The sequence below is a fragment of the Paramormyrops kingsleyae genome, chromosome 25, assembly GCF_048594095.1.
Source record: "Paramormyrops kingsleyae isolate MSU_618 chromosome 25, PKINGS_0.4, whole genome shotgun sequence".
NCBI classification, from domain to species: domain Eukaryota; kingdom Metazoa; phylum Chordata; class Actinopteri; order Osteoglossiformes; family Mormyridae; genus Paramormyrops; species Paramormyrops kingsleyae.
In genome coordinates, this window is record NC_132821.1 from 2,656,048 (window position 1) to 2,668,295 (window position 12,248).

General features: G+C 45.3%; 2 non-coding genes across 2 annotated transcripts; both read left to right on the forward strand.

Annotated features, from left to right (window-relative positions):
- Positions 1 to 9,538: 9,538 nt before the first annotated feature.
- trnag-gcc (transfer RNA glycine (anticodon GCC)) lies at positions 9,539 to 9,609 on the forward strand. Its single transcript has one exon. It is a non-coding gene; the product is annotated as a tRNA-Gly (tRNA).
- Positions 9,610 to 10,487: 878 nt separating this feature from the next.
- trnag-gcc (transfer RNA glycine (anticodon GCC)) lies at positions 10,488 to 10,558 on the forward strand. Its single transcript has one exon. It is a non-coding gene; the product is annotated as a tRNA-Gly (tRNA).
- Positions 10,559 to 12,248: the final 1,690 nt, after the last annotated feature.

Genomic DNA, 12,248 nt, shown 5'->3' on the forward strand with positions numbered 1-12,248 from the left:
ATGAGTCGTCTACCTGTTCCTGTTAACCCCTTGGAAATTGAAATTTGGCAAACAGCTTTAACTCCTGGGGAAGATATCTCTGTCCAGTCAGCTGACAGGGCAGTGTCAGGCAAATGACGGGACAACAAATCAGCATCAATATTCTGCCGCCCAGGACGATACTGGATATTAAAATCGTAAGTAGCAAGAGCGGACAACCATCTATGCCCGGTTGCATTTAATTTGGCACTAGTGAGAACATAGGTGAGTGGATTATTATCCGTTCTCACTGTAAATTTGGCCCCATAAAGGTAATCGTGATACTTATCTACCACTGCCCATTTTAAGGCTAAAAATTCCAGTTGGTGAATGGGGTAGCGCCTCTCTGAGGAACTTAGCTTACGGCTCGCAAAAGCAACGGGCCTCAACCCTTCCGGATATTCTTGATTAAGGTCAGCACCTATCCCATTCAAACTAGCATCTACATGGAGCACATATGGTTTCCATGGATCAGCAAATGCTAACACTGGGGCATGAGTCAGGCAATCAATGATGTTACGAAATGCCTTGGTACACTCTGCGTCCCAGCGCTCACCAAAAGGCTCTGCTTCTCTGAAATAGTGCTTCTGGTCTTGTTTAACCTTTCGTCCCTTCCGAACTGGCGGGTATCCTTTTGTGAGTTCTGTCAGAGGTCGAACTATGGCAGAATAGTTCTTAATGAATCGGCGATAATAGCCGCAAAATCCCAAAAATGATCTTAAAGATCTCAGGTCAGTGGGCATCTTCCACTCCCTCACAGCACTAACTTTCTCGGGATCTGTGGATATCCCTGCAGCAGACACAATATGCCCCACATACTTTACTTGCGGCTGGCAAAGCTGACATTTATCCAGGGACACCTTAAGACCATATTCTTTCAATCTGTCAAGAACTTTTAAGAGTCTTTCCTCATGTTCTTCAAGTGTACGACCAAAAACAATAATGTCATCCAGATAAACAATGACCTGGAGCAGATGCATGTCTCCTACTGCCTTTTCCATTAACCTTTGGAAGGTTGCTGGAGCTCCGGTGATGCCCTGCGGCATGCGTTCGAACTGATAAAACCCTAGCGGACATATGAATGCAGTCTTCTCTTTGTCTTCATCAGACATGGGAATCTGGTAGTACCCACTTCGCAGGTCCAATACAGAAAACCACTGGCTGCCCGAGAGACAATCTAGAGCATCGTCTATTCATGGGGTGGTGTATTGATCAGGAACTGTTCTATTGTTCAGGGTGCGATAATCAACACACATCCGCACGCTTCCTGTTTTCTTCCTGACAATTACTATTGGCGAGGCATAAGGACTTCTAGACTCCTTAATAATGCCGGCTGCCAACAAATCCTTCAGATGGCGGCGTACGTCATCTATATCTGCTTGGGCTATTCGTCTGGATCTCTCTCTGAAAGGTCGGGAGTCATTTAATCTAATATGGTGCTCCACACCTGTAGCTAATCCGACATCCCACTCCGTCAGTGAGAATACATCACCTCTTTCAGACAATTTCTGGCGCAATCTCCTCTTCCAGCCTTCCGGAATGGGAGATTCACCAAAGTCAATCAATGATCCATCCAGGACCTTCGAGGAGGTATCCGGTCTCTCAGCTATAGTGACTGTGTCAGTGGGATAGACATGAGCAACGACTGTCCCAGCTAATAAAGTAGCTTCTTTTAGCGTTTCATTTTTCAACAGCACTCTGAAGCGGTCGGCATTCCATATGGAAGACGGGATCACCATAGGCTGCACAAGCACTCCAGCAGGTAGGGTCAAGGACGATGGTGTCTCTACCATAACAATTTCTCTTTTCCATGGTTTCTGGCATTCAACTCTACAGCTAACCAGTCTTTCCCCTCTAGCAGGAATGGACAAAGGGCCGGGACCCTTCCACCAGGCATTACCAATGGATTCATCTAAAGCCATTTCTCGTGAAAGTTTTACTTCTGGACTTTCAGGCACAATTCTTAGGGAGCGTACCTTCTCGGAACCACCTACGCCTTGGCATATAGCCAAACGATGGAACCAACTGGCATTTGTCCCAATAATAACAGGAACATGGTTTGGGCCACTGGGCTCAGGACAAACCAAAGCGAGGACTGACGTAGTTTCATACACTCTGGTAAGTGTATCTGGAAGCTCCACATCGACAACAACATAGCCCATGTATGGGTAACTGGACGAACTCAAACCCCATATCGACAAACCGGTGATAGGGAGAATGGGAACTTTCGGTAAGTATCTCTCATACCACTTATCAAATATTATGGTTACTTGGGATCCACTGTCCAACAAGGCATTACAGGATTGACCATTTATCTTAACTAACATAGTTGATGCAGGGCCAACTAAACCCTTAGGAAGAGTTCTTGGTGCCGCTGCACTAACATGACCTTTTCTGGCAAAACAAGCATCCCCACCAGTCGCTTGCTTTTTACTTGGTTCATTGGTTTTTCCCTTAGCTCTCCTCAGTGAATAAAGAAGCTTCTGGATCACCTGAGAAGGGTTTTCGGGAGCATGACACTTGCTTGCAATGTGTCCATCCTCACCGCATCGATAGCAGAAATAATCACTGCTCTCATACGATTAATTTCTTTTAGCAGAACGCCTAGCAGGCGGCTGGGGTAGCTTTCGGTCCGGGAGAAAACTATGCTCTACTCTCATTACCTTCAACTGCTGTCGCAGTTGCTTAACTTGCTTCTTTAAATTTTGTACTTCAGGATTGAAAACAAACTCATCGCTCTTGGAGGAAACCTTTACTCCTAGCTCCACAGCTTTGGGCTCTGCAGAGAGTGTACAGGGCTCTTTTAGTTTGGCCCTCAGCTGTTTAACTTCCGCCCTCAACTGTTGGATCTCATTTAAACTAGGCTGTAACGATGCTTGGGGTAATACAGGCTTAGCGGTAACATTCAGTTTTCGCCTTACTGCCTCATTCTCCTCTTCCTCACGTATCTCCTTCAAAAGACTCAAAAAGGTAGGAGGTGATTCTTTCCTTTCTCTTAGTCTTAACTGAAGTGACATCATGTCAGACTCAACAGCTCCTCTAATAAGCTGCTCAACTCTGGTTCTGTCTACCTGTGCAGACGGTAAACCACCTTTCTGAACTACTTTAGTAAGAGACTTCTCTATACGACGAAGAAACTCAGACAAAGGTTCCCCAGAATTCTGACGAAGAAGTCTGAAGGCAAAATATAAATCTTCACCAGACTCAGACGTTCCAAACACACTTTCTAGTGCGTCGAGATACTTTGCAGCACTAGCATCACTGTCAGACAATCGGACTGCCTTCACAATCTCTAGGGCAGGACCCTTTAAACTTTCAACAATACGCTTACGTTTTTCTTTTCCAGTACAATCACATTCAGCAATCATCAATCTAGCCTGTTCCATCCAATTCTCCATATTTTCTTCTCCAACTGGAGTAGGAACAACCCCAGAAAAAACACGTAAACGCCTGTAAGCTGGGCCTTCACTGGGAGACTTGGCCGTTTTTTCCAACAACTCTCCCACCACGCGAATAACCGATTCAGGAGAACTGACTGGAAAAGGGGAAAACAACGCTTGTACATCCGTCATAGACTTGCCCTCAGCCTGGAGGAGTTTATTAAGCTGTACAGTAAAGCTATCAGGGGCAGGCTCAGTGTCCCTAACAACCAATACTTTCCAAGCTTCTTCACCCTCCCTGGGCAATAGCTCAGCGGGAATACGACTCAAATCTATTTTCTCGCGACACACACAGCACCAACAAGCTTGCTGCAGTCGGGCCTACTTTAGTATCCCTCACCCGTACTCTACCCAAGGCTTTTATACGTTGAGCTGCATCCTCAATGTAATCAACCTCGGCTTCAGCAGGAACACCAATCAACATCAACGCATTGCCTTTATCAATTTGAGCTTCAGTGCACCAAGCCACCAGCTCACTCTGCAAACTAGGGCTACCTATAAAAGCCATCTTTGTGCTTTGAAATCACAGAAACAAATACACTCAGTAATAAATACTCTAATTCTCAACAGGTGAAACAGTGAAAACGCATCCCAGCGGTGCCTCCATTTTGTGTAGCACCCCTACGCCCTTCTACCCTGGGTGATATAAGGGTGCCTTCCCGGGTTCTCTTTTTGTTCCGGTTTTTAAATAATAAGTTTAACGGATCCGCTCTCACTGATCACCATTTCCGAGAATCGAGTGTAATCCACCCTTCCCGCTTCCCCAGTGAACTGCACAACCACAGTCGGAATATAAACGAGAAGGATTTACTACTCTTCTTAATTTAAAAGAAACTAGAAATAAAATACATTTACCAGCTAACTAAACGTACAATACACACACAGTTTACAATATAATGCGACAATTCGTATCTGCGACACAAAGTTAGCCAAGATGCTACACTCCCAAAAAAAAAAAACACACTCTCGGTGCAGGCCTGAAACGTGGCTCGGGTTCGGTGAGACCAAACAAAAAATACTCAACGGCCGCTTCACTCCTAACAGAGCAAAACAACACAAGAAAAATGGGAAAACAGGTACAGTACCGTGGACTCTACAGTTCGTCGGTCCAGGCCAAAGAACAGTACTCTTCGCTCCGTTAGCTTATGAGCTAATTCTTGAAGTTGGATTTTCTCCAGCTCTTGTTCTCATTCCCATATTCTCAATACACAAAGTTACTCTGTGCCCTCTACACAGGAACGCAGAAAATGCTGCGATATCGCGTATTCCTTTCCACTCTGCAGCTGTCATTTTGAACTATTCACGAAATAGGCATATTTTAATGGAATACAGAACCTTTGCCAGCCACCTGGCCTGGTGCATTGCTCCTGGAGCCTGAAAGTGAATGCCTCTTTTAGGTGAGCTACCAAGGAAAATCAAGCTTAACTACAGACACTCCTGGTAGTCGTCTCGTGGCTGGTGTACTTCAAGATGTTTTGTTGCAAATGATATTGAATCATCACGACTGGTGGCTACCAGATTTTCCACGTAAGAGTCTGTCACCGCTGGCTGAAAGTTATCAGGGTCAATAAACCGCCACTGCTCTTTGAACCTCTTGAACAGAAGTATCTCTGGCCCAGGAGACGCATGCATTACTTCATCAAAAGCTGATCCAATAACCAACTCCATTATATGATGGCGACAAGCAACATACAGCGGATATTTTTGTAGTAACTGCTCAATGAGTACACAGGCGCCCTGACGACGGCCGGTATTTGATGCAGTTGTGTCAAAGCACAGAACTGCCACATTATCAGCAATGCCCCACTCCTTCAGAGACTGCACTACGGCTGCTGCCTGTGATTCACCTGTTCCCGATGCCAGCTTCGGAACACCTAGCAGCTGCTCGACTCCAACTGCTGAGATGAGAATGGGCAACCTGTCGACTAGCTTGTGATTGGTAAGATCTTCCAACAGTTTACCAGTGAACTGTGAGTGACACCAGTGAACTGTGAGTGACTGGAGTCCCAGTGAACTGTGAGTGACACACCAGTAGAAAATTCTGCTTTTAAGTGTGCGGATGCCTGTGCTCGATGAATCGAGTTTCGATTGATGTTTAAGGTGTCAACTTCATGGCCAAGACTTAATGCAGTCTCATTTAGCAGAAATGTAGCATTTCTTGACGACGTCTTCGTTCGGTCTAAAGCCGACATTAAACCTGGTGTCATTATGTTAATTTTAGCCCTTTTCGAAGCAGCAGCACCACCACCACCAACAGCTCCTACCTCTTCAGTGTGTGCAAATTTATGGTCAGATTCGTCACTGCTTTCATTCGGTTCCAGGTCATCATCAGTGTCGGAAGCCAAAATAGCCTGGCTTGTACCTGCTTCAATATCCAAATCGGACTTCATTTTACGATCGTCTGCGATGATCTTCAGCTGTCTGAACTTTGCCCGCATAAACCTTATCAAGTGCGCCTAACGACCCTGGTCGTCCTTTTTCTCTGACGAAGCAAAAATTCTTTGTCTTCTGGAATGGTGATGACACTCATGGCTATGTCAAAAAGGTCATTAAGCCGATCTGTGAACTCATGTTCCTTGTTTTTGTGAGCCTCCGAGATCCTGGACTTATACTTCTGAAGACCTTTCCATTCAGCAAAGACAGATTCCAACTTCTCAATTGATCAATGCTCCGGTTTTGTAGGAATTCCTGCCTTGTTCCAGAATTCAGAGACTGCTTTAATTGCCTGACGACTGGCATCACGAACTGTCATATGCTGCACTTTGTGTAAATGCAAAAAGTGCCCGAAGCCTTGGCGGTAAGATGGTAGCTTAGAACCTGTAATATCTGGTATATACGATTCTATCAGATACACATTGCTACTCGCTCTTGTTTCCATAGTAGCAATATCTGCAGTGCTAATTATACTCAAATTACTACATTGTCAGCTGCGGTAGATCTGATAATCTGATCTAAGTGAAGGAATAATTAAAGTGCATATCATCATTAAACATAGGCTTTATAATAAAACATAAAGATTATATTTGCATAGATATAATAGATATGTCAGCAACCAAGTGCTAAATAAGTAAAATGCAGTAAATATGTCATTGAGTTGACACCCCTATAGAGTATAGATACTCCTACCGATTTTTGCAAAAAAATGCATTTTTTTTTTTAGAACTTCAGCTGGCAGGAGCCACCTCTAAATGTTCATGTATTGCAACAAAAATTTGCACAGTTACTTTTCTTATGAAATGGAACAACTTTAAGGGTGGAGAGATAGAAAGTTATGAAATTAATCTTTTAGGGCCACCCTACTATACAAGTGGTTTTTTAAAACCTGTACGTACACTCAGCGCCAAACTCCACCTAATTCAGCCTTATGTCTCGATATTTCCCCTCAACTCCTGGCAAGCAGAGCCCTCGGGCTGGGTCGTTTCACAGCCCCTCCGTAAAAACTACACAGAGGCATCTTGGCTTAACATGTCTGACCATCTTGTTGCCCATCCTTGTGTCTGTGCACTTTCTCACATTATCCAAGCATGGGTGCAAGCAACAATGCATGGCATTGTGAACCTGACATCATTTCAAGCCATCAGCAGTGGCTCCCTCATTTGGCTCCTATAATGCTTGTCTGCCAGGACCATCAGCAGACTTGTTGGGACCGTAGCATTTGCGTCCGGCGTAGACACTGAAAGGCAGCGATGGTGCGAGTGCTTGCAGATTAGAGGCAAACAAAATGAAAGTGTCAGACATGATTATAAGAATACAGTTGTGCCACATTCTTCTGTGTCATGGTGAGCAAAAGACATGGAGGATGCATGCATTTCTCTTAGCTGACAATTCTGATGCAGCTTGACTGGCAGAGTATACGTTTTCATATAGAATTGGCTCAAAGAGCATAGAAGTTCCTGAAAATAAATCCAACCCGCATTTGCAAAGACATGCTGGCTTTTGGTGTTATTTACCACTTTCTGATGGAATGAGCTTTTTGCGGGGGAGATATTGGAAAAGTTCATGAAGGAGTCAAGTTCCCTGAAGCAGTACTTCCATTAGAAGAGCCCACAGTTCTTGCGCTCAAAGCATTTCAATTTTTCAGTTCAGCTGATCTTGAGAGTTGTGTGAAATGACCTGTCATCGCTGCGTGTTTGCTTAAGGAATATTTTCGAGCTTTCGATGAAAAACCTTCCCGGAGTACTTGCATTGGTGGTTCAGTGGTATAATTCTCGCCTGCCTCGCGGGAGGCCCGGGTTCGATTCCCGGCCAATGCACTAGTGGTGTTTTAAAACCTGTACGTACACTCAGCGCCGAACTCCAGCTAATTCAGCCTTATGTCTCGATATTTCCCATCAACTCCTGGCAAGCAGAGCCCTCGGGCTGGGTCGATTCACAGCCCCTCCGTAAAAACTACACAGAGGCATCTTGGCTTAACATGTCTGACCATCTTGTTGCCCATCCTTGTGTCTGTGCACTTTCTCACATTATCCAAGCATGGGTGCAAGCAACAATGCATGGCATTGTGAACCTGACATCATTTCAAGCCATCAGCAGTGGCTCCCTCATTTGGCTCCTATAATGCTTGTCTGCCAGGACCATCAGCAGACTTGTTGGGACCGTAGCATTTGCGTCCGGCGTAGACACTGAAAGGCAGCGATGGTGCGAGTGCTTGCAGATTAGAGGCAAACAAAATGAAAGTGTCAGACATGATTATAAGAATACAGTTGTGCCACATTCTTCTGTGTCATGGTGAGCAAAAGACATGGAGGATGCATGCATTTCTCTTAGCTGACAATTCTGATGCAGCTTGACTGGCAGAGTATACGTTTTCATATAGAATTGGCTCAAAGAGCATAGAAGTTCCTGAAAATAAATCCAACCCGCATTTGCAAAGACATGCTGGCTTTTGGTGTTATTTACCACTTTCTGATGGAATGAGCTTTTTGCGGGGGAGATATTGGAAAAGTTCATGAAGGAGTCAAGTTCCCTGAAGCAGTACTTCCATTAGAAGAGCCCACAGTTCTTGCGCTCAAAGCATTTCAATTTTTCAGTTCAGCTGATCTTGAGAGTTGTGTGAAATGACCTGTCATCGCTGCGTGTTTGCTTAAGGAATATTTTCGAGCTTTCGATGAAAAACCTTCCCGGAGTACTTGCATTGGTGGTTCAGTGGTATAATTCTCGCCTGCCTCGCGGGAGGCCCGGGTTCGATTCCCGGCCAATGCACTAGTGGTGTTTTAAAACCTGTACGTACACTCAGCGCCGAACTCCAGCTAATTCAGCCTTATGTCTCGATATTTCCCATCAACTCCTGGCAAGCAGAGCCCTCGGGCTGGGTCGATTCACAGCCCCTCCGTAAAAACTACACAGAGGCATCTTGGCTTAACATGTCTGACCATCTTGTTGCCCATCCTTGTGTCTGTGCACTTTCTCACATTATCCAAGCATGGGTGCAAGCAACAATGCATGGCATTGTGAACCTGACATCATTTCAAGCCATCAGCAGTGGCTCCCTCATTTGGCTCCTATAATGCTTGTCTGCCAGGACCATCAGCAGACTTGTTGGGACCGTAGCATTTGCGTCCGGCGTAGACACTGAAAGGCAGCGATGGTGCGAGTGCTTGCAGATTAGAGGCAAACAAAATGAAAGTGTCAGACATGATTATAAGAATACAGTTGTGCCACATTCTTCTGTGTCATGGTGAGCAAAAGACATGGAGGATGCATGCATTTCTCTTAGCTGACAATTCTGATGCAGCTTGACTGGCAGAGTATACGTTTTCATATAGAATTGGCTCAAAGAGCATAGAAGTTCCTGAAAATAAATCCAACCCGCATTTGCAAAGACATGCTGGCTTTTGGTGTTATTTACCACTTTCTGATGGAATGAGCTTTTTGCGGGGGAGATATTGGAAAAGTTCATGAAGGAGTCAAGTTCCCTGAAGCAGTACTTCCATTAGAAGAGCCCACAGTTCTTGCGCTCAAAGCATTTCAATTTTTCAGTTCAGCTGATCTTGAGAGTTGTGTGAAATGACCTGTCATCGCTGCGTGTTTGCTTAAGGAATATTTTCGAGCTTTCGATGAAAAACCTTCTCGGAGTACTTGCATTGGTGGTTCAGTGGTAGAATTCTCGCCTGCCACGCGGGAGGCCCGGGTTCGATTCCCGGCCAATGCACTAGTGGTGTTTTAAAACCTGTACGTACACTCAGCGCCAAACTCCACCTAATTCAGCCTTATGTCTCGATATTTCCCCTCAACTCCTGGCAAGCAGAGCCCTCGGGCTGGGTCGTTTCACAGCCCCTCCGTAAAAACTACACAGAGGCATCTTGGCTTAACATGTCTGACCATCTTGTTGCCCATCCTTGTGTCTGTGCACTTTCTCACATTATCCAAGCATGGGTGCAAGCAACAATGCATGGCATTGTGAACCTGACATCATTTCAAGCCATCAGCAGTGGCTCCCTCATTTGGCTCCTATAATGCTTGTCTGCCAGGACCATCAGCAGACTTGTTGGGACCGTAGCATTTGCGTCCGGCGTAGACACTGAAAGGCAGCGATGGTGCGAGTGCTTGCAGATTAGAGGCAAACAAAATGAAAGTGTCAGACATGATTATAAGAATACAGTTGTGCCACATTCTTCTGTGTCATGGTGAGCAAAAGACATGGAGGATGCATGCATTTCTCTTAGCTGACAATTCTGATGCAGCTTGACTGGCAGAGTATACGTTTTCATATAGAATTGGCTCAAAGAGCATAGAAGTTCCTGAAAATAAATCCAACCCGCATTTGCAAAGACATGCTGGCTTTTGGTGTTATTTACCACTTTCTGATGGAATGAGCTTTTTGCGGGGGAGATATTGGAAAAGTTCATGAAGGAGTCAAGTTCCCTGAAGCAGTACTTCCATTAGAAGAGCCCACAGTTCTTGCGCTCAAAGCATTTCAATTTTTCAGTTCAGCTGATCTTGAGAGTTGTGTGAAATGACCTGTCATCGCTGCGTGTTTGCTTAAGGAATATTTTCGAGCTTTCGATGAAAAACCTTCCCGGAGTACTTGCATTGGTGGTTCAGTGGTAGAATTCTCGCCTGCCACGCGGGAGGCCCGGGTTCGATTCCCGGCCAATGCACTAGTGGTGTTTTAAAACCTGTACGTACACTCAGCGCCAAAATCCACCTAATTCAGCCTTATGTGTCGATATTTCCCCTCAACTCCTGGCAAGCAGAGCCCTCGGGCTGGGTCGTTTCACAGCCCCTCCGTAAAAACTACACAGAGGCATCTTGGCTTAACATGTCTGACCATCTTGTTGCCCATCCTTGTGTCTGTGCACTTTCTCACATTATCCAAGCATGGGTGCAAGCAACAATGCATGGCATTGTGAACCTGACATCATTTCAAGCCATCAGCAGTGGCTCCCTCATTTGGCTCCTATAATGCTTGTTTGCCAGGACCATCATCAGACTTGTTGGGACCGTAGCATTTGCGTCCGGCGTAGACACTGAAAGGCAGCGATGGTGCGAGTGCTTGCAGATTAGAGGCAAACAAAATGAAAGTGTCAGACATGATTATAAGAATACAGTTGTGCCACATTCTTCTGTGTCATGGTGAGCAAAAGACATGGAGGATGCATGCATTTCTCTTAGCTGACAATTCTGATGCAGCTTGACTGGCAGAGTATACGTTTTCATATAGAATTGGCTCAAAGAGCATAGAAGTTCCTGAAAATAAATCCAACCCGCATTTGCAAAGACATGCTGGCTTTTGGTGTTATTTACCACTTTCTGATGGAATGAGCTTTTTGCGGGGGAGATATTGGAAAAGTTCATGAAGGAGTCAAGTTCCCTGAAGCAGTACTTCCATTAGAAGAGCCCACAGTTCTTGCGCTCAAAGCATTTCAATTTTTCAGTTCAGCTGATCTTGAGAGTTGTGTGAAATGACCTGTCATCGCTGCGTGTTTGCTTAAGGAATATTTTCGAGCTTTCGATGAAAAACCTTCTCGGAGTACTTGCATTGGTGGTTCAGTGGTAGAATTCTCGCCTGCCACGCGGGAGGCCTGGGTTCGATTCCCGGCCAATGCACTAGTGGTGTTTTAAAACCTGTACGTACACTCAGCGCCAAACTCCACCTAATTCAGCCTTATGTCTCGATATTTCCCCTCAACTCCTGGCAAGCAGAGCCCTCGGGCTGGGTCGTTTCACAGCCCCTCCGTAAAAACTACACAGAGGCATCTTGGCTTAACATGTCTGACCATCTTGTTGCCCATCCTTGTGTCTGTGCACTTTCTCACATTATCCAAGCATGGGTGCAAGCAACAATGCATGGCATTGTGAACCTGACATCATTTCAAGCCATCAGCAGTGGCTCCCTCATTTGGCTCCTATAATGCTTGTCTGCCAGGACCATCAGCAGACTTGTTGGGACCGTAGCATTTGCGTCCGGCGTAGACACTGAAAGGCAGCGATGGTGCGAGTGCTTGCAGATTAGAGGCAAACAAAATGAAAGTGTCAGACATGATTATAAGAATACAGTTGTGCCACATTCTTCTGTGTCATGGTGAGCAAAAGACATGGAGGATGCATGCATTTCTCTTAGCTGACAATTCTGATGCAGCTTGACTGGCAGAGTATACGTTTTCATATAGAATTGGCTCAAAGAGCATAGAAGTTCCTGAAAATAAATCCAACCCGCATTTGCAAAGACATGCTGGCTTTTGGTGTTATTTACCACTTTCTGATGGAATGAGCTTTTTGCGGGGGAGATATTGGAAAAGTTCATGAAGGAGTCAAGTTCCCTGAAGCAGTACTTCCATTAGAAGAGCC